The following is a 20,591-nucleotide window of genomic DNA, read 5'->3' as shown; positions in this document are numbered from 1 at the left end:
CTGACATGATCTCCCCCTAATAAATCCATGCTGATTGCCCCTGAGCATCATTTCTGATGCCGGCCCATCACAAATGTGCTCCTTGATGATCTTCTCAAAGAGTTTCCCCAGGATTGAGGTAAGACTGACAGGCCTATAGTTACCCGGGTCCTCCCTCTTCCCCTTCTTGAAGATGTGGACCACATTTGCTACCTTCCAATCATCTGGCACCTGGCCCAAGCACCACGATCGCTCATAGAGCTGTGCCAGGGAGAGTTTCCCGGAAGAGTTGTACCTGGCTATGCACATAAAGCAAAAAGGAGGGTTTCAACCCACTGCCCTCTGAATTATGCACCCAGCACACTTGTCCTGCACCATTCTCTTAAGTAAATTCAGCACAGACAGAAGTACAAACTCTTTTATACGCACCTCACTGTCCTAGTAGGGCAAATTTCTAAAGCTGACTGCACTTCCAAAAACGTATGTGTAGGGATGTGTGTAGATGAAACAGGGGCCCTAAATTGAAGCGGTGGGTTTTTAAAAACACCGCTTCAATTTAGGGCTGATTAAACCCCCACGTCATGCACACACCCAGCTGACTTACCTGCCTCTGTGCTGGCAGGGAGCAGAGGGTGAGCTGCTGTTGGGCAGAGTGGTCCGTGGGCTGCAGGGTACGGCTGATCCTTCCCTCCACAGCAGCAGTGCCCCCCCGCCCTTGCAGCACCTACCCACAGGCACCTGACTCAGGCAGTCCCGGAGGGCACCACAGCCGCAGAGGGAAGTACCGGACCCCCACGCAGCCCAGGCAGGAAGGTAGGCTCCAGGGAGGGGGGAAAAAAAGACAAAAAGACCAGGATCTCTGCTTTTCTTGGGCAGAGGCTGCCTTCTCAGGCTGCTGCCAGGCTGCCTGCAGGCCTTCCTGCAGAACCGCAGAGCTGAACAGAGCCTGGTGCTTCCCTCCATGGCTGTAGGGGCAGCAAACTAAAACTCCTCAGAGGAGGAGTCATTTAAGGCACATTACACCACCAAATTTCCTACAGCAGCTGGAATTCATGCACAATACACTGCTGAGGCATGCAAACACTGACACAAAGCGGTGCAAAAACATTTAGCCCACTTTAAAATACTGTGCACACACGCCTCTCGTTTCGTCTACACACAGCCTAGGAGAGGAGTTTGCAGCAAAGTATCAGCTCTCTCACTAAAATCCTAGCAGAGATAAGGCACAGGCAGTTTTCACCATTATGTAGAAAGGCCAGGCCCACCCTTCATCTTACCTTGTTACATCAAAGTAAAAACAACTACAGACCCTTGTCCTCACTATGATTTTGCAGTGAGGCAGCTAATTCACATTAGTTATCTCACTGTAAAAACATACCTTTTTTGGCAGGGAAAAGATAGCCTAAGGCTGAGAAGGTTTTATGTTCTACAACTTCAGAGGTATGAAGAGAATGTTCTTCATATGCAACATTAATATTGTATGTTCACAAAAATCTGATAAACTACCACTGCTGCATCAGATCTGACCCTGCAGATTTAATCACACTAACATGGAGGGAATTTCTAGGGCTGGCTACTCTATTAAGCCAGCTAGCCACTCTGTTGAATATTAGAATGCTCTGTAAAGACACTGATTAATTACTGATAAGTGATACTGTCATATAACACTCAGCTTCAGCCAGGACGGGAGTAGTTTGGAATACCACTCAGGACAGAAGGAACAGTACAAGTCCTTCATAGGACACACTATAAACAGTGACACTTTAAAAGAAAGCTTAGGCTTAAATCTGATATTTTATTATTTGAACAACCAATAGAGGCAATACAGTTGGACGTCCTACAATCTGTGTATAGGTTATTTGGAGCAGAGGAAATGCACCATTTGGTTAAGCACAGACACACACTGGAGGAAGTGTTTGTTTGCTTGTTTTTTTAAAACATGAAAAGAAAGTCAGTTTCTCAACTTAAATCACAATGTTGGCAAAGATATGCATAGTACTGGTAACCTTAACTTTGCTTTCTACATAGTTTCCATGGTCAAATGTTTAATAGTGCTGATAATAGGAGTTATTGCCATTCCAGTTCTAAGATGACCCATCATAAGATACAGCACTTCATATTAGGGGTAACTTAACAAGTTTGGTAAAAATATGTAAGACTCGGCCTGAACTTTTTGCCAAACCTAAAACATAATGCATCTTAACTCAACTCTAATTTTAAACAGAAAAAACAGTTAAATATCCATTATCCTTCTACCCAGCTCTCAATAACCTTCCTATCTTCATAGAATCTTACAAGTTAGGGTTGGAAAGGACCTCAGGAAGTCATCTAGTCCAGCCCCCTTCCCCCCACACTCAAAGCAGGCCATCTCCAACTAGATCATTTCAGCCAGGGCTTTGTCAAGCCAGGCCTTAAAAACTTCCAAGGATGGAGCTTCCACCACCTTAACAGTCTTCCAACTTAATGATATTGAAAATCTGTAAAATTAGTGTCTATCTTTAAATGTCCTGAGCTTTAGAGGGTGTCTATACATCCTAAGGATATGAATAGGAATATAACAGATTTATTTATACCAGGTCGGCATAAAACATGCCATAAGTAGGACTGGGTATGTCTACACATGCATTACTATGTTTTTCTTAATGCACATTAAATGTAGTACCTCTATGTGAGGTGCTAAATAAATGTACATTAACTGCCCTAATGTGCAGTAGTGAAATCGCACACTTTTTTAGTGATGCTTAATGTTCAGTAGCCAATTTTTCTTCGCATTAGCATATTTGCACAGCTTTTTACATAATGCTTTAATGCGCAGTAAAATAGACGATTGCGTGTTAAAGCGCACATGTAAATGTTCCTACTGGTTATTCCTTATAGGAATACAACCAGCATTGTTATTTACCTCTTGGCCCCAACAGAGTGTGACATCCTGGCAGAGGCAGAAAACAAATATGCGGTGTGGGGAAAAGAAAATGCCTGGATTAGAAACAAGATGGAGTATTATGACAGAATTTGTAAAAATTCAGAGTGGGAAGAGAGGAAAGGAAAATTGGAAAAGATCAGAAAACATTTAAAATAAGTACATGACTCCTTGGGCACTTACCCAAATAGAATTCACTTTCTGAAAGTTTTTCCATCAATACAAAAGCAAATTGTAGGAAAGATGGTCTCATGCTTAAGGTACTGCATGTAGATTTGTGTTCTTCATGCTTCCCTACCACTCATAGTATGTGACCTTCACTTCACTCTTTACAAGGATGATAACAATGGTCCATTTTCCCTCCCAATTGTCTGTTTAGATGGCTAGACCTGCACAAGGACCATCTTTTATGACATCTTTGTACAGCATCCTCCACAGAGGGATCCTAATCTCATGATGCTGCTGTATGTTATAGAAATAACAGCAGTAATAATGACTCTTTTCCAGTAGATGTAGGAGCCTGTATTATTTTAAACTCTGATGAAAGAGTTTAAATTAATATATATCCATATTATCAGACCTCTTATTAATAGTCCTTAAAACTCTGTTAAGCATTATCTCCTTTGAATGAAGAGGTGTTGGTTGTAGCTGTGTTGGTCTAAGGATATAGGCAGACCCAAGGAGCCTTGTATGAAGCACACTTGTGACACTTTTACTTTTCTGAAATTATCTTTACTCCATATAGAAGTGTACAATGGGCAATGCCAATAGTGCTGCTACACAGGGCCTCAGGTCACTAGGAGCAGAACCACACTAGTTCCTGAATCAGAAGGTGTGTAGCCATGTTTGCATGGGGCCTGAAACAGGCCAATTAGTTCTGCTTCTCAGCAAAGCACACTGACCTGCATTAGCGCTTCACTAACCCAGCTACCTTGCATTCATTTTCAGGAACCAGCAAGCCCTGCTAAGGAGCTGGGAAGGTGTGGACGGGGAGACACATACCTTCTGGGTGGGGACACAAAATCACAAAAGTCCCATAGTATGACTGTAGCATCATAAATAATCCCTTGGAAGCTAATTCTTTCACTCTTGGAGAAGATACTCTTGAGTAAGGATATAAGAATGTGGCCTCTTGTCAGCAGCTCCAACACCACAAAAATATAGTATTCTAATGTAAAATTATTTAAACCATTTACTGCTGATTCAAGTCCCCTGTCCACTTCAATCCAATACCTTGTGATGGTATTTGACTTCATTTTTGCAGGGGAACTGGGCTGTTTAGAAAGCTACTTCATGGGCAATTTCAACAAAAGTGCAAGTACCACCGAGTTATTTATTTATTTTACCTACCAAATCCAATACATCTTTCTTTAAAACTATAAGAAGTAAATGCAATCCCAGGAGAAGATTAAAAACTCAAAAAAATACTACAAAATTAAACAGAGTTTCACTGCCTAGCCCTGTGATGTGATTTTATGTCCCTTCACTAACCATTATGGAGGGACAAATTATACCTGCCTTCAAGTGGTTGTGCGAGGCAGTATTTGGAAAGGAGGAGAGGAGGGAGAGTGGGAAAAAAAGAGTAATCCTTTTTAAAGAAAAATATACTGTAGTATTGGTTCACAGGTGGGAGAACAAAGGTGCACAAGAATTTTCAGTTGTTGATTGCTTTCCATTTATTGAATTTCTGAAATAAGATCACAACAGATCTCTGAAGAAAATCTTCTAGAGCAGTGATGCTCAAAGTACAGCTCATGGTCCAGATTCAGCCCCCAAAACCTAGTCATCCAACCCAAGGAGCTCCCGGCAGGTGCTGAAATTTGGCAGCAGGGAAGCAGTGGCAGTGTAAATAGCTGCAGCTCTGGGAGCCCCGGAGCAATTAACAGTGCCACCATTCCCCAGCCACCAAATTTTTGCACCAACCTGCAGATAGCCCCACAGGCCCTGCATGCTGGCTTTGGTCAGCGCAGGGGGCTGGACCCAGTGCACATCCAGGGTCTGGTGCGTCAGGGTGGACCTAGAGCAGCACTTTGGTTCATGTGCACAGGGATAGTTTCAGGCCCTGGACTGGCTGCACCTCACTCATCCAACCCACACACCAGAAAGGTTGAGCACTACTCTTCTAAACAGACATGGCATCTTACACTGAGGTTTTATGTAAAAAGTGGCCAGCTTATTTCAGTTATCTGCTTGAGCTTTCAGTATTCAATGTAAGAGTGTCTTTTTTGCAGGTTACTTAATAAAGTCTGAAAGCTGATAATCAATGGTACAAAGTGTAAGAAGCAGAGCTGCTAAAGGAGAAAAAATATTTTATAACTTTATAAACCAATTTTTGTTCATCACAGAATAATAATCATGAGAGCTATTTGAAACTTCTCTGAATTTTAATATTTAGGTCATTTTGAAATTCTAAATTTGAAAATAAAAAAAGAAAACATCTTTACATTTTTAAGGATTTCCCCCCATTTTTCAACTTAAGCTAATTTTTAACATCTGAAATGATTTTTTACATGGTTTTAATTTAATATTAGTATATAATTAATTTAATTTAAATAAATATCTATTTTCTTCCCTTTGAAAACAATTTTAAAAAATCATTTCAGATATTAAAAATTAGCTTAAGTTGAAAAATGAGGGGAGGGGGAATCCTTAAAAATGTAAAGAAGTTTTCTTTTTTTGTTTTCAAAATTTTGGATTTCAAAATGACCAAAATATTAAAATTCAGAGACATTTCAAATAGTTCTCGTGATTATTATTCTGTGATGGACAAATATTGGTTTATAAATTTAAACCATTAAAGATGCCTGAAGTTGAAAGGAATGATAAGAGTGAATACACTTAAGATATGCAAACAACTTTTTCAAAGCAAAATATGAACATTGTCATCAATTAAGCAGCAAGAAAGATATCATCAAGAGTCAATTAGCAAGAACTTGCGCCCATCTATAAAAACTGCAGAAAATTGGTTTCTTTGGATTCTTCAAGATCAACTATACCATTCATTTAGAACAGCATAATATTGATAAGTGATAATAAAGCAAAGGAGGCAGCAACAGCATCATCAAAATGCAGCCAGGATGGTAAGTAAGGCTCTTCAATGTAATTCCACAAACTTCACCATACTCAAAAACAGCTGATTGAAAAGACAAGAAAAGAAAATAAAAAGGAAGATTACTACCCCAGCTTCCTCATGACACTCAACAGAATTTTCAGGAAGATTTTTCTCTATTTGCATCTAAATACCACTTTCACATACCCGAGGAAGGCTTTGATCAAAAGACAGTATGTATTTGACATAACAAAGGAATTCATCAACCTTTTTTTTTTCCTTAGTATATTCAGACTGGCTTGATTGCAACTTCATTATTAATTAGTTATTGAAACTGTAAAGGGCAGATACCAAAGAGTGACAGCCATACCTGTTAGGAAACCATACAGTTTTATATTTTGCTTAAAGAATGGCAAAAATTTGGTTTTAAACTTGTGCCTTTTTACATTTGGTGAATAAATTTCTCTAGGATGCAATTCATAAAATACATGTTCCAAGGTTTGTTTAATAATACATTTGTGGATGTTTTCATTTTGTGTTTTTTCATGCCTCCAGAGGAAAGAATTAGTAAGTTTTCTTAGACTAAGGAAAACCATGACAAGCCAGAGTAGCAGGGATAATATTCCCTAAATACCTACTAGATGTAGTGGTTTGATGGCATGCCCCGATCCAAGTGAATTAAAACTTATTCTGGACCAGATTCTGTTGTTCTCACTGGCTAGGGACAGAAGTGAAACCAGTTTAAGTGATCAGAAACCAGTTGAACCCTGTAACAAAACTGAAATTCAGTATACTTAAACTGCTTTCAAAATGACCAAACCTGGTTTAAAATAAACCTGGTTGGATGTAGCATCAGATTTAACTGATTTAGGTCAAACCAGTTTATGGAACTTCTGTCTGAGATCTCCTCCCTGTTCAAGTTAACACACAGTCCCCCAGCATGCCATGATGCTTTGCAGCCTTCAGCTGTGCTGTCTTCTCCAGTGAGCAGGATCTGCCCTGCCCCTCTGCTCCCTAGCTGGAGCACTATCAGGTGGCTGAGGAAGGGGTGAGGGGGGAAAAACAAATTGCCCCACTGGCCTAGCACCAGACCCCCAGCCATGTGCTGCCAGCCTGGGGAAGGGAGGGGGAGTTTGCAGTGGGGGACTGACTCTTCCCCCAGAGCCAAAAGCTGGGAGCCATGCCTCCTTCGCAGTCTCTGGGTTCTCTGGGAAGTGGGGAGAACCCAGCACTGGGGCTTGGCCCCACCCCCAGAGCCAGGAGTCAGAAGCCACGGTCCCTTCTCAGCTTTGGGGCTGGCTGAGGCTGAGAAAGGGGGAAGTAGGGAGGAGAAGCCTGCACAAGGGCTTGGCTCACCAGGAGCCATGCCCCCTTCTCAGTCTCCCAGCTGGCTGGGAGGAGGAAGAAGCATGAATTGGGGCTTGGCTCCACCCCCAAAAGCTGGCAGCCATCCCCCAATCAGCTGGCCCACAGGCTAAGAAAGGAATGTGGCAGGGGACTTTAGCCCTGCTCCTGGCTCTCTCCCCACCTCCCAGACAGCCCCAAAGCTGAAAAGGAGGTGTGACTCCCAGCTGTAGGGGCAAAGCCACACCCAAGCTAGCCCAAGGCTGAGAAGGGGGCATGGCTTCTATTAAGGTCGAAGCATCGGGCACCAAGGTCACGGTGGGCCAAGGGTGTACAAACAGGTGGGATTAGCGGCGGTTGAGTCTGAGTGGCACACAAGCTTATGGTTCCAACCAAAGTGGTTTATTTAACTTACACTTTGATGGCGTAGGTGTAGGCAATTTCTTCGGTTACAGTATAAACAACAAAGGGGTCCGTTGGCCCACACGGTTCTTAGGTGAGCCCTTGCTTTCTAACCCCGGAGGGCTAGGGGCAGCCGCTCAACCTAATAGTCCCAGGGCTGGTCAACTGCTCATAAACAGGACAGACAAACAACGGAACTGTAACAAAACAAAAGTCCAATGTGGACAAAAGCAGGCTGCGAACGATGCCAAAGTCGAGTGAAAACGGTGCCAAGGTCAATGCCGGAACAATGGGACGGATGGATGGTCAAGGATGAAGGCCGAGGTCGGAAGCCGTAGATCAAGGTAAGTTTAGTTTGAGAGTCCGCTAATCAGTATCGAGGTCATGGTCGTAGCCGGTGCCAGTTAAATCGAAAGCCAGAAAATCAATAAGAACGAATCGGAAAATTGCAATAGGAGGAGACCGATAGGCTGCAAAGCCTAACTGAGGGACAGTCCCTGAGAACCAGCCTCTGTCCTCAGTTCAGCGGGTCTCCCCCAAGGGAGGGGCTCCTGAACCTTTTATAAGAATTTAGTGGCCAATGAGAACACTCCCTTCACAGAATTTTCTGGTCTGATTAGGTCAGGCAGTCAGAGAACTGAGCATGCATCTGACTGAGCTCTGTGTCTGACTGAGCATGCTCATGGTGGAAAAGTAGGTCACGCTTGATTGACAGGCCTTCCGGTCACCCAGGGGGCACATGCTGGGTGAGCCTTGGAATTTTCCACTCAAAGACTAAAGTGCGCATGCTAGCTTTGACTCTTCTGTGTTGTCAGCACCCATAACTTAAGATTTTTCCATGACATGCCCCCTTGCTGTCAACACAGAAGCTAAAGTTCCAAATCGGGATCATATTTCCGAATTTAGTCTCTCTCTCTTCTTCTGTTTCGTTCCTATTTTTTAAGTCTAAATAGCCGGGTATGGCAGAATATATACAGACAGATAGATTCGCAACTTTTCGTGAGATAACCCAAAATATACAACTAGTTATCATTACAATTACAACGAACACAATCAGGAATGACAACAAGGGCGTCAACAAGTTTACTAACCAGGATGAGGCATTTAACCCTAGCCAATTAAAGAGCTTCGAAAGCCAACCTTGTCCTATACCTGCGATAGAATTAACGTCTTCGGCAATTTGTCTGATCTTAACAATTTGGCGTTGTAACGGGATGCTGATATTAGGGATTGCTATGCAGCACATGTCGTGGCTCAGATTCAAATACTGGCATAGACCTCCCTGTTGTATCAAAAGCGCATCCAATGCCAGCCGATTTTGTATGGTCATGCGAGATGTTTCTTGGAGCTGTTGGTCTATTAATTCAAACCCTGTGGCGGTATGGTTCGCCAACAGTTCAACCTGCTCCGATAATTTGGCTAAGGCTATTCGAGCCTTGCCAATAGCGAGGCCCCACAAGAAGAGGCCTTCAAAGCTCCATGTGAGCCCTTGAGAGATTTTTTCCCCCTTGTGAGAGTGCTCCACACCGGTGCTGTTGATCAGGTGTGGCGGTACAACACAGATGGACTGGGGGGGTGAGCCGTGTTTGCAAGCAGTGGCGGACAAAGTAACACCGAGCTTAGAAAGCATTGTACCTTGGACAGGGTGGCCGGCAGCTTTAAACGGAGTCGACCATCGTTACAAGCCCACACTAGTCCTAATGGGGCAGGGGTGTACAATTGGGAACATCTTCCCCCAAATTGGAAGAGCATCTCCGGATAGTGGGAATCTGCATCCTGGATGGGACTATTTATTCTGTGGCAAGCTGCACTAAGCACCTTCGCTCAAAGGACGGGATAATAAAACTTTAAATACGAGTTGGTGCTTGAAATTTTCCACCGAGTCACAGTGGAAGGAGTTCTTAATGCTACACGAGTGACTCCTGCTATATGTCCCAGGCCCGGGACAGGAGGGGGTGTTACCACCCAGGGAGAGGTAACAGATCGCAGGGAAGCGAGTCATCTATAAAAGTCTCACCGTTATGCTCCGAAGTGGATCCCCAGGGGATCTTGGCACAGGGTATCTCTGTAGGTTTTAGAGTATACGGAGGTTCTCCTAAGGTTGTTTGTACACATCTCTTTTCTTTCACGTTGTTGAGGTCAAAAAGAGAGAAATTTTGCTTCCAGGTATATTGCACCTGATGTAAGCTAGCGTCATCTAACGTACCGTATGTTATAGTCATGGATGGTAATTGACTTTGTGAGACTTGGCCGAACCATTCAGTAACATTGAGCGGTATTAAATAGGGCGTAAAGATAGGGTCATCTGCCGCCATCGGTACCTTAAGGCAGGCGGTGAGACCGTCGCCAGTCTCATCATCTCCCGTAACGTTGGCCCAAACTGATAATAACTGTAATACCAAATTCGATGGATTACTGAACTTAGGGGTCAATTCATCAGGTGTTACAACATATATACAGCACATACAATATACAAGAGTCACTAGAGAGTTCTTTAGTCCCAGTGCCATAACGTTCTGGCGGATCTTGTGCCGCGTTGATTGGATATTGTCTCGAATCGGGTGGCTGTGATGTTTTCAGTGGCTTGAAGAAAGTTGCTCGTCAAATCTGAAACAAGAAAAATAGGGACAGAACAAACTCCAAACTAAAATTATTTTATACTATAGTCCTAGGGCCTATCTCTTCTATGTTTCCAGCACCAATCGGGAGTCCAGCTTAATATGCCCCCTTGCTGGGAACATAGGCGATGTAAAGTCGAGTCAGGGCTCAACGGCGTCTTCAAATTTAACATCCAGATGAGGTAACTTTTTATAAACAAAAGTGGATAGGACTTTCAACCGTCGTGTCAGAGATTTAAAGACGAAAAATAAGCAGGTTACGATGACTATAAACAAAATTAGCATTAGGCCAAACAGTATGAGATGTGCCTGCCGCTTGTCTAAGATCAATCTTTTCAGGTTCTGATCCATCGTCGATTCAGAAGATCTTCTAAGGTCGGAGAAATCTGAAATGAGACAAAGATCTATGTAGGCTGGTTGTCCTCGAATATCTTCATGTGGTTGGTAGCCACAACAACTCGCTTGTTATCGTTTCGAGTTTTCCGTTGGTAGTTTCCTTCTCCAATTGTCTCTGGAAATCTTTGATCCATGAAAGTTACTGTTTTCTTCCTTTTTATTCCCATTTCGGGTTCGTCGTGGTGTCGATTCAGTTTCATACAACTCCATTCGTTCACATTCGCTTTTGTTTCATTCGACTTGTGGTTTCCCGTCGTTCGTTAATTCGTTTCATGTTAATTCACCGTGGTTCCACTCTATTCGCTTTAATTCATTATGGGGAGGATCAATTCGTTTGGGTTCACATAGTCATTTGGCTTGTTTCTGTTCGCTTGGTTTCAATTCGCTTTGGTGCGTTTCGTTTCGCTTTGATTTGTTTCATTTTGGGTTACGTCGTTCCATTTCGGTTCATTCGCTTAGTTTTGTTTCATTACGTTTAAGTTTGCTTCATTTTGGTTCGTTCGTTACTTCGCTTTGTGTTTCATCATTACATTTCGGTTCAGATTCGCTTTGCTTGAGTGTAGTTCGGGTTAATTCAGTTTTGAAGTCCGTTTCTCATTTATCGTTTTGTTTGCTGGGATTACTACAGCCATCGGTCGCTGGACTTACGCCGACGGTGGTTACTCATTTTTTTTGCTTGTCGTGGAAGTTGTTAAAACCCATCGCTTTGGCCAGATCTTTTTGTCCATCATCACCAAGCAGTCGTAATTTCTCCTTGGACAGTCCAGATTTCGCCAGGAGAAATCCAAACATGGCTCTCTCCCATGAGGATCGTTGTGGGGGTGAGTAATTCGCCCGAAACGAGTGTTTTCTGGATTGGTACAGTGATTCATGAGATTAATATCTTCTCATCTGTGGCGTTCTTGTCTGTTGGAACCCTTTCGCTTGATTTAGTTTTGGGTCCCTTCTTTAAAAGTGAGCAGGTGATTTCTCAATCAGGTACACGGTGGTGGAGTCATGAGTTTCATTGGTGATAGGGTATGCATCTTGCTGAGATTTTGTTTTCATTGCTCCCTGCAATTGATCTAGGAGTCCTAGCGTGTGCATAGCTGGACCGTTTATAGAGGAATTCAGCAAGAGTCTCGCAGTTATGCTATGATTCCCTCCATAAATCTCTGTTGCAGCTTGGACTGCTTCATTTAGGCAGGGTAAGTCGCCCGGTATCACCACGAATCGATGTGGCCACGCTCCCTGTACCTGAGCTGGTGAAAGGTTCAGGGGCTGATGAGCTGGAGTCCACAGGGCATAGGATGCTCCTATTATAGCATGAATTAATGTAGTGGCTGTAGTATTCCTAACTGTGGCTCCCTCATGCCAACAATGAATTTTGTGTTGCAGTGCTTCTGCAACTAAAGATGGAAGTGGTATAGGCCAGTATTGATTTGCTAGTATTGGGACTGGGTCCACAACTTTTGCTCGGCTCCAATCTGCGCTTCGAACCAGTTGCATGGCTTCATCATGATCTAGGGTTTCACTGCCTGCTTCAGCAATCTGCCAAGCCAGGCAATGGTTGTCTCCTGATTTCTAATGCTAGTTTCTGTCTTTAATTCATTCATTTCAAGATGATTTCTGGATCTCGTTGTTACAGTTACTTGGTTCTAACCTTGTGGTCCAGCTGAAACTTTTCGGACGGCGACAGGATAAGCAGTAGTAATTTACAGGTCATCAGCTTGTCTTGCTTCGATCTCTCGTTCAGTATTGGATCGAGGATTCATAGTGGTTTGCATATCAGTGTTCCTTATGCAAGTGGTTACGTCATCTTCTCTTTCCTCTGTTGCAGTCATATCGTTGCTGGTACTGATCCTCTGTACTGCCTCGTGGTGGTGTTGATTAATGTACGGCGGTGGTGCTGATTCGGTAGATGTCGCTGTTGTGGGAGGCCGATAACGACGTGGAGGCAGCTGGGGGGCAGGGACGGGTGATGGAGGAGGCAGAGGAGGTGGGTCCCAGGCAGGTGGAGGTGGGACCATAGGCAGGGCTGTGGCAGGAGGCAGGCTGGGGGGCAGAGCCTGATGCCGTGACATCGGTGGAGCTTTTGGCGCACTCCCTGTTTTGTTGGCACCATTTTGTAATGGCCACTCAGCCAATTTTGTATTCGGAGCTTGGATAGCGGTCTTGAGCTGCTTCCCTTGTTCTATAAACTCCCCCAATAACGTGAGATACTCTTGAAATAATACATTTATTATGCAGCCCTTTTTCCATTTTTTCAGGCCGATCCACTTGGCCCTTTTTCCGTCCCTCTCCAGGGCCTCTCAAAGCTGTGTGAGAAGCTCGTCGACCCCGCGATCCGGTCGTAATGGTCGGGCACATGAACCGGTCTGGAAGGGTCTCTTTTCCTCCCTCACTCACACACCAGACACATTGGCCAAACTCCTGGGCCGGGCCGAGGTTTGCCGCAGCCAGAGGTTTTACACTGGCCTGAGAAGCGATCCCGCTCTCTTCCTCAGGGTGATAAACAGCCTGAGGATTTTGCATAAGGCAGCAATATGCCCCAGAGTTGAGCCGAATGGCCCATTCTCCCTCATTGGTCCCAGTGAGGGACAGGTACCCACTTATCATCGGTTTGACCGAGTCTGCAGTCCGATGGTATATGTTGCGGGCCTTCAGATCGTCGGGGCCATTAATTTGGCGGACGCCGCTGCGCCATGGGCAGCCCTTAATCACTGCAGACTCTTCGCCTCCCATGGATCCTGTTCGTGACGCCATGTTAAGGTCGAAAATTCGGGCACCAAGGTCACGGTGGGCCGAGGGTGTACGAACAGGTGGGATTAGTGGTGTTGAGTCTGAGTGGCGCACAAGCTTATGGTTCCAACCAGAGTGGTTTATTTAACTTACGCTTTGATGGCGTAGGCGTAGACAATTTCTTCGGTTACAGTATAAACAACAAAGGGGTCCGTTGGCCCACAGGGTTCTTAGGTGAGCCCTTGCTTTCTAACCCCGGAGGGCTAGGGGCGGCTGCTCAACCTAATAGTCCCAGGGCTGGTCAACTGCTCATAAATGGGACAGACAAACAACGGAACTGTAACAAAATGAAAGTCCAACGTGGACGAAAGCAGGCTGTGAACGATGCCAAAGTCGAGTGAAAACGGTGCCAAGGTCAGTGCCGGAACAATGGGACGGATGGATGGTCAAGGATGAAGGCCGAGGTCGGAAGCCGTAGATCAAGGTAAGTTTAGTTTGAGAGTCCGCTAATCAGTATCGAGGTCATGGTCGTAGCCGGTGCCAGTTAAATCGAAAGCCAGAAAATCAATAAGAACGAATCGGAAAATTGCAATAGGAGGAGACCGATAGGCTGCAAAGCCTAACTGAGGGACAGTCCCTGAGAACCAGCCTCTGTCCTCAGTTCAGCGGGTCTCCCCCAAGGGAGGGGCTCCTGAACCTTTTATAAGAATTTAGTGGCCAATGAGAACACTCCCTTCACAGAATTTTCTGGTCTGATTAGGTCAGGCAGTCAGAGAACTGAGCATGCATCTGACTGAGCTCTGTGTCTGACTGAGCATGCTCATGGTGGAAAAGTAGGTCACGCTTGATTGACAGGCCTTCCGGTCACCCAGGGGGCACGTGCTGGGTGAGCCTTGGAATTTTCCACTCAAAGACTAAAGTGCGCATGCTAGCTTTGACTCTTCTGTGTTGTCAGCACCCATAACTTAAGATTTTTCCATGACAGCTCCCAGCTCCCAACTCTGGGGGAGCAGAACCAAGCCCCCTCCTTCTGCACATCTCCCTGCACCCTACCCAGAGGCTGAAAAGGGGGCATGACTAAAGGAGTCCAGCCCTGCTCCCAGCCCTGAGAGGGGACAGAGCCAAGCCCAGCTGTGGACTTTCCCCCATCCAGTCTCGAGGCTGAGTGGGTATGACTTCTGGCTTCCAACTCTGGGGCCCAGAATCAAGCCCCTGCTCTGGGGTTCCCTTCCCCCTTCCCATCAGCCAGCCCTAGGCTAAGGAGGGTCATGGTTCCTAGCTCTCTGCTCTGGGGGCAGAGCCAAGCCCAGATGCAGACTTTCCTCCCCCACTGCCTAAGTGGGTTGGGCAGCTGAGGATGGGACACATCTAACAGATTCCAGCCCTGCTCCAAGCTGGGGGGAGGAGGCAGAATAAAGCCCCCAGTTTCAGCTTCCCCTCTGCCCCTCTCAGGCTGTTCCCAGCTGGGGATCTGGTGCCAGGCAAGACGGATGGGTTCCCCCACCCCACTCCTTGCTCAGCTGATGGAGAGGCTGAGGAGGGGGCATGACTTGGAGAATCAGAGGGCTCCAGCTCTCTGCAGTGGCCAGCAGACTGAGAAGCATGCTCTAGCACCCCCTGGCTATTAGTATGGACAACTGCATGAGTCTGGCTGCCTTTCCTATTTGAAAAGTGAACGTCAGTTCACTTGCTTATTGGCTTAATCTATGAAGTTTAAAAATACCTGCAAAGATTGAACTGATTCAGCCTTGGGCTTTTTGACTGTCTGTACTTAGCCATTATAGCAAAATTCCCTTTGGGGTTATTCCTGAATAAAAATCTACAAGATCCTGACATAAATCACTACCTGGACAAGGAAGACTGAAAATAAACTCCAGCTATTGCCCTATAAATGTATCTTTTTTAGCTATTTGTTTTCTTTCCTACTATGGAATAAATACATTGGGGTTTTTCTCCAGAGTGATCCAGGTTAAAACAGTATTTTTTTTCACCCTCCAGGAAACCCTGAAACTAGCAAAACATTTGAGATGTTTATTTGTGTGCTCTTTACTCTTTTCATACTTAGCAGTTGAACCCTGCAGCATTTTGTGATACTGTTTGCTCTAGTGTTGGATTTACAAGCAATTTATAAACTGTTGACATTATCTGGAATGCATCATACAACAGCATGAAAGCAGCCTTTAGTTTCTGTTACGTTAAGTTGTGACATTACTTTGTAACATTTTCAGTTTTTCTCTATTTAGATTTGGAATAATATATATTGAAGGAAAACATAGGTATTCTGTTTACTGTAAGCTATTTTATAGACAAAAAAATAAAAGTCCTATAGGCTCACAGGCTAGGTACACACATTGCACATAAACCAGTATAAGTGATCAGAAATTGGTCTAAATCTGTAACAGAACAAAAATTCAGCCTACATAGACTGGTTTCAAAATAGCGGAACCTGGTCTAAGGTAGACGTGGATGGGTGTAGTATTAGACTTAATCAGTTTTAGTTAGAGCAATCTATCCAATTTCTGTCCCAGATTCTGCAGTGAAACACCTTAGTTTGCTGTCCTCCGGCCTCCCAGGCACCCCTTGCAAGGTGATTTGCTAGCCTTGGCCAGTGCCCATCTGCTCTGAGAAAGCCAAGCCAGCCCTACTCCTGGGCTGTCACTGACGGGGGTCAGAAAAGTCTCTGTCTCCTACCTGAATAACTGGTCAGACTGGGGGAGTGGGGAGGTGAGGGGAATGGAGCCCCTCTGCCACATGGGTCCCCCCCAGCTTACTGGTTTGGGGCCGGGAGTGCTGGCTTGAGTGTATGCAGTAGAGGGCTCCACCCCCTCCTCCCCTCCCCCCTCAGTTCCCAGCATGGCAGACAGCCAGACTCCAAACCACAGCTCCTGGCTGCAGCACCAGAAACCTGGGTGGGGATTGGGGGAAGTAGAGCCTGCCCCCCACCTCCACCATGCACACCTAGGCCATGAGCCAGCAAGCCGGGGGGACCTACACAGTAGAGGGCTCCACTCTCCCCACTCCCTACCTCCAGTTTCCAGCACAGCAAACAGCATGCAGCCCTAGCCCCAGTTCCCTCAGACCAGAGCCAGCATATCTGTGGGCGCTTCGTTCCTTCCCCCCATCAGTCCCCACTGACAGCTGTGATAATGAAAGAGGACCCAGCTTGGTCAGCACAGGCCAAACAAGTACAAGAGGGTTGATTCTGGATGAAGGACCCCGAGAAAAGGAGTAGGACTTGTAGGCAGATCAGTTCACGGAGTCAGACACTGTGGGAAGGCCTACAAGCAGGAGCCCAGATGTCAGCATAGTGAGAGAACCCTGAAGAACTGCCAAAGGGATGAAGGCTTGGGAATATTTGCACAGGAACTGCAAGAGGATTGTTAACTCAAGAATCCCAGGATACAAGCTTAAAGGACCTGGAGTAGTACTGCCTCCGGACTTCTCTAACACTGTTAAATGTAGGACTTCAAAAGATTTACTATAGTAGGATTAGTATTACTACACTATAGTATTCAAATAATATACTACACAACATGATGTGATGCTATCTGAATTGTATACATAAAAAAGCCTTCTTCAAAGGCCAAAATTTCTTCTTCTCCCGAAGGGGAAAACAATTGCAGCTTCAAATCTATAGATGCTTTCATTTCCTTTCCCAACAACCCTTAGGGGATATCTACTTGAAAAGAACAACCTGCAGCTCCTTTGGGTAAAACTCATGGCGTATGTGCAACCAAGCTATCTTCTCATCTCAGCTTTTCTAATAAAGATCAATGAATAAAAAATAATCTTCTAATTAAGAAAATTCCCACATCACCTTGTTGGGCTTTGACTGTAAACTTTTATGCAAGGAAATGCCCTGCAAAGTACTTTGATAGATGAAACAGGTGACTGATTTCAAGGTCAAAAGATCTTCCACAGCCTAAAAGCCCATTCAGCTTTCATGGCTGAGACTCTTCAGAAGTCAATGACACATAAGAAAGGGTTGGGGATACCACCTTATCTAGCAATTTCTTATCCCCCCTCCCCAGTCTGACCAATTTACAGCCTTTAACATGACTCTAAACTTGGGCTTGAATTCACTCACTAGAGTCATAACAAGATGCCTTACCAGTCCACTACCCATGAGTCCCCCATCAAAAAAACTGAACTAGTAGCACATCTCTATATCAAGAGGATGTAATGTGAATAAATACATCTTATTGATCTGATCAGTTTTTTCCAGGACCCCTTAAGAAAGATATTTGAGCTGAAGTCAAACACACAATATTTGAGTAGCATCAAAGAGAGGATTTTGGTATATGGCTTTGTTGGCTTTGATCTAGTTCAAGGGAAGGAGAGAAGGTTCAGGGGAATGGTGGATCTTGTCTCATCTGAATCAAGCTTCAATAAAGCCCCTCAAAGAAAGCCTCCACAGGGACAGCAATGCAATACTGTCCCAGAAGCTTAATTGACATGAGACAGGCTGAAGAACTGTTTGTGTCAATTGATGCTGCCTGTGTTAAAACAACACTTGGTATTGTGGAAATTTTATAACCACCATTGCCCCTATTTACATCTACAGCATTTGCCTTTTACCTGTTGCTGGGTACAGCAAGACAGAAAATACACACTGAAACACTGGAGAAATAGGTATCATTCTTAAATAAAAACAGGCACAAAGCAGGATACTGAGGCACCTAACAGACTGAACTAAACTGTCCTGGCTTACAGACAGCCCCCCAGCCTCAAGCAGTAACTCTCAAGTGAAAGTCTACCTAACTTCTCTTCTCACAGAGGCACCAGGCCTTGCAATGAACCCACATGTCAGCAGTAACAACCCCCCACCATCAGCACAGACCACATCATCACTGAACCAAACAACACTGATTGTAACATCCAAAGTTCATTCAGCTGCACCTCAACCAATGTCATATATGCTGCCACCTGCTTACAATGCCCCTCTGCTATCTACATCGGACAGATGGAACTATCCCTATGTGAAACAATGAGGGGCACTGATCTGACATCAATTCCAGACAGGCACAAAAGCTTGTGGCAGAACAGTTTCACCTTCTTGGATGCTTTCCCCCTCAGACGTCAGAATAGATTTTCTTATAAAGCAAAACTCTAAAGGCTGACTTGAACAAAACTGCAGAACCAAAAATCAAATCATCCATAGACTGGATTGTATTAAGGGTAGTCTAAACAGAGACTACAGATTTTTATCTCATTAGCTTGTGTTATCCCTATGTCTCAAATGGATTTATTACTCATTTGCCTCTCAATACCACCAGCTGTTGGCCCTGTCGCCTCCCAGCCCCTCATCTCCCTCCCCGTCTTTGTATTCAAATCACTCTCTCTATTTGATAGCTTACTCTGCACATGTCCTTTCATAGATTCTGATGAAGTGGGCTCTGGCTCACAAAAGCTTATGCAACTCGGATTTAGTTAGTCTACAAAAGCGTTTGTACACGTGATGCCATTAACATGTACATGTGATGAAAATATCACTTTGTGTGGCTTAATGGCACCACACTGTACACATCCAAGAGTTTTGGGTGTTTTAAATAACTTTGCATCATTGCAGACTAAACCACATCCAGATGTAGTTTAGTTTGAAAGAATGTGTTGTAGCTGTTAGCTCGCCCCCCCTGGCCATGGGACAAAGGATTGGGCCCCTTCTTGCTTCTGCCTTCAGCACTAACCTGATCCTTTTTTTTATTTCCAGGCAGAGCCTGCCTGGCTCTTCTGTAGCCAGGGGACTAGTTGCCAGTGGGTTGAGTGGTCCCCTGAGCTGCAGGAGGCCCCCTTCCTTTTCTCCAAGGTGGCAGCACCCTCCAGGGCTGCCTGGGCAGGCTGCTAGTAGGCCAGGTGCTACCCCAGTTTAGAGGCAGCACCTGGCCTGATCAAACTATTTCCCAATCTCAAGCTGCCTCGGGCAGCACCAGGCCCACTGACAGCCTGCCCAGGCAGCCTCAGGGGATGCTGCCACTGCAAAGGGAAGAACCAAGCAAACCCAAAATCTCGGGGTCTGCTTGACCAGTCAGCAGCTCAACCCCTGGCCACAGACAGGCTCCAACAACAACAAAAAGTACCGGGCCCCTTGCCATAATATGACGGAAAATTGAAATGGTGGGTTTCAATTTAAAACCCACCATTTCAATTTAGGGGCCATGAAATTCAACCTCGGAATTTAAACCCCTGTCAAGCGTACAAGCGCACCAAGTTGCATTTCTACCCTGCCTTCTGCCTGACTTCAGACTAACATAGCTATCTACCTCTCACTAAATAAAGACAGTTAGGGCCAAATCCGGACTGATTTTACAAGCCTGAGGGGATCTGAATCCCCATTTCCTAGTTCCTAAGAACATGCAGTTGATGACACAGGCTGGGTCACCCACCTAAATTCTAGAGCAGGGGCAGGCAATTATTTTGGGCAGATGACTGCTTACTGAGTTTTGACAAGCCATCGAGGGCCATATGCCAGGCAGCACAGGCAGATAAATATTAATTTTCTAAATTTTTTAGGGCCCTCTGGCAGGCCACATCCGGCCCCCAGGCCACATTTTGCCCACACCTGTTCTAGAGACTGTCAAGCAGTGAGACACACATCTGTGCTTAGTGGTTCCAAGCTCTTTGGATCAGTTTTTGGAATTGCTTACACCTGCTTATTTTCAAAATAGAGCACCTAGTCCATTTGAATCTGTTTTCCAATGCCTGTGGGGTACATGCTTAACCAGCCAAACAAGAACTGGCCTCTAGAAACTGTGTCCTAAATCCTGGAAACATCCATGTAATCATCATAGGCAGAAGTATTAAAAAAACATTGTGGGGACTGAGCATATGCATGTGCGTACACACACACACCATGGGAAAGTCCGCAGGGCAGGGGGGGTGGGGCTGGGACTGGGGCTGGGGCTGGGGTTGGAACCAGGCAGGGATTCAGAAGGAGTGGAGCAGAGCTGGGATTGGGGCTAGGGCCTGCTGCACCTGTGTTGCTGCCCCTTCCCCTGCAACCGGGGTTGTTCCCTGGCACCAGTGGGCCCCACGAACTGCCACCTCCCATCCCCAAACTGACCCTGGTCCCGCACTGCTCAGGGGCGGGGGGGGCAAAGTTGAGGACTGGAGCAGGACCAACCTCAGCTGCATCACCAGGCCAGAGCCCCTGGGACCCCTGCAT

The sequence above is a fragment of the Gavialis gangeticus genome, unplaced genomic scaffold (genome assembly GCF_001723915.1).
Source record: "Gavialis gangeticus isolate Ggan-Ray unplaced genomic scaffold, GavGan_comp1, whole genome shotgun sequence".
NCBI classification, from domain to species: Eukaryota; Metazoa; Chordata; order Crocodylia; family Gavialidae; genus Gavialis; species Gavialis gangeticus.
This window is presented reverse-complemented; position numbering follows the sequence as displayed.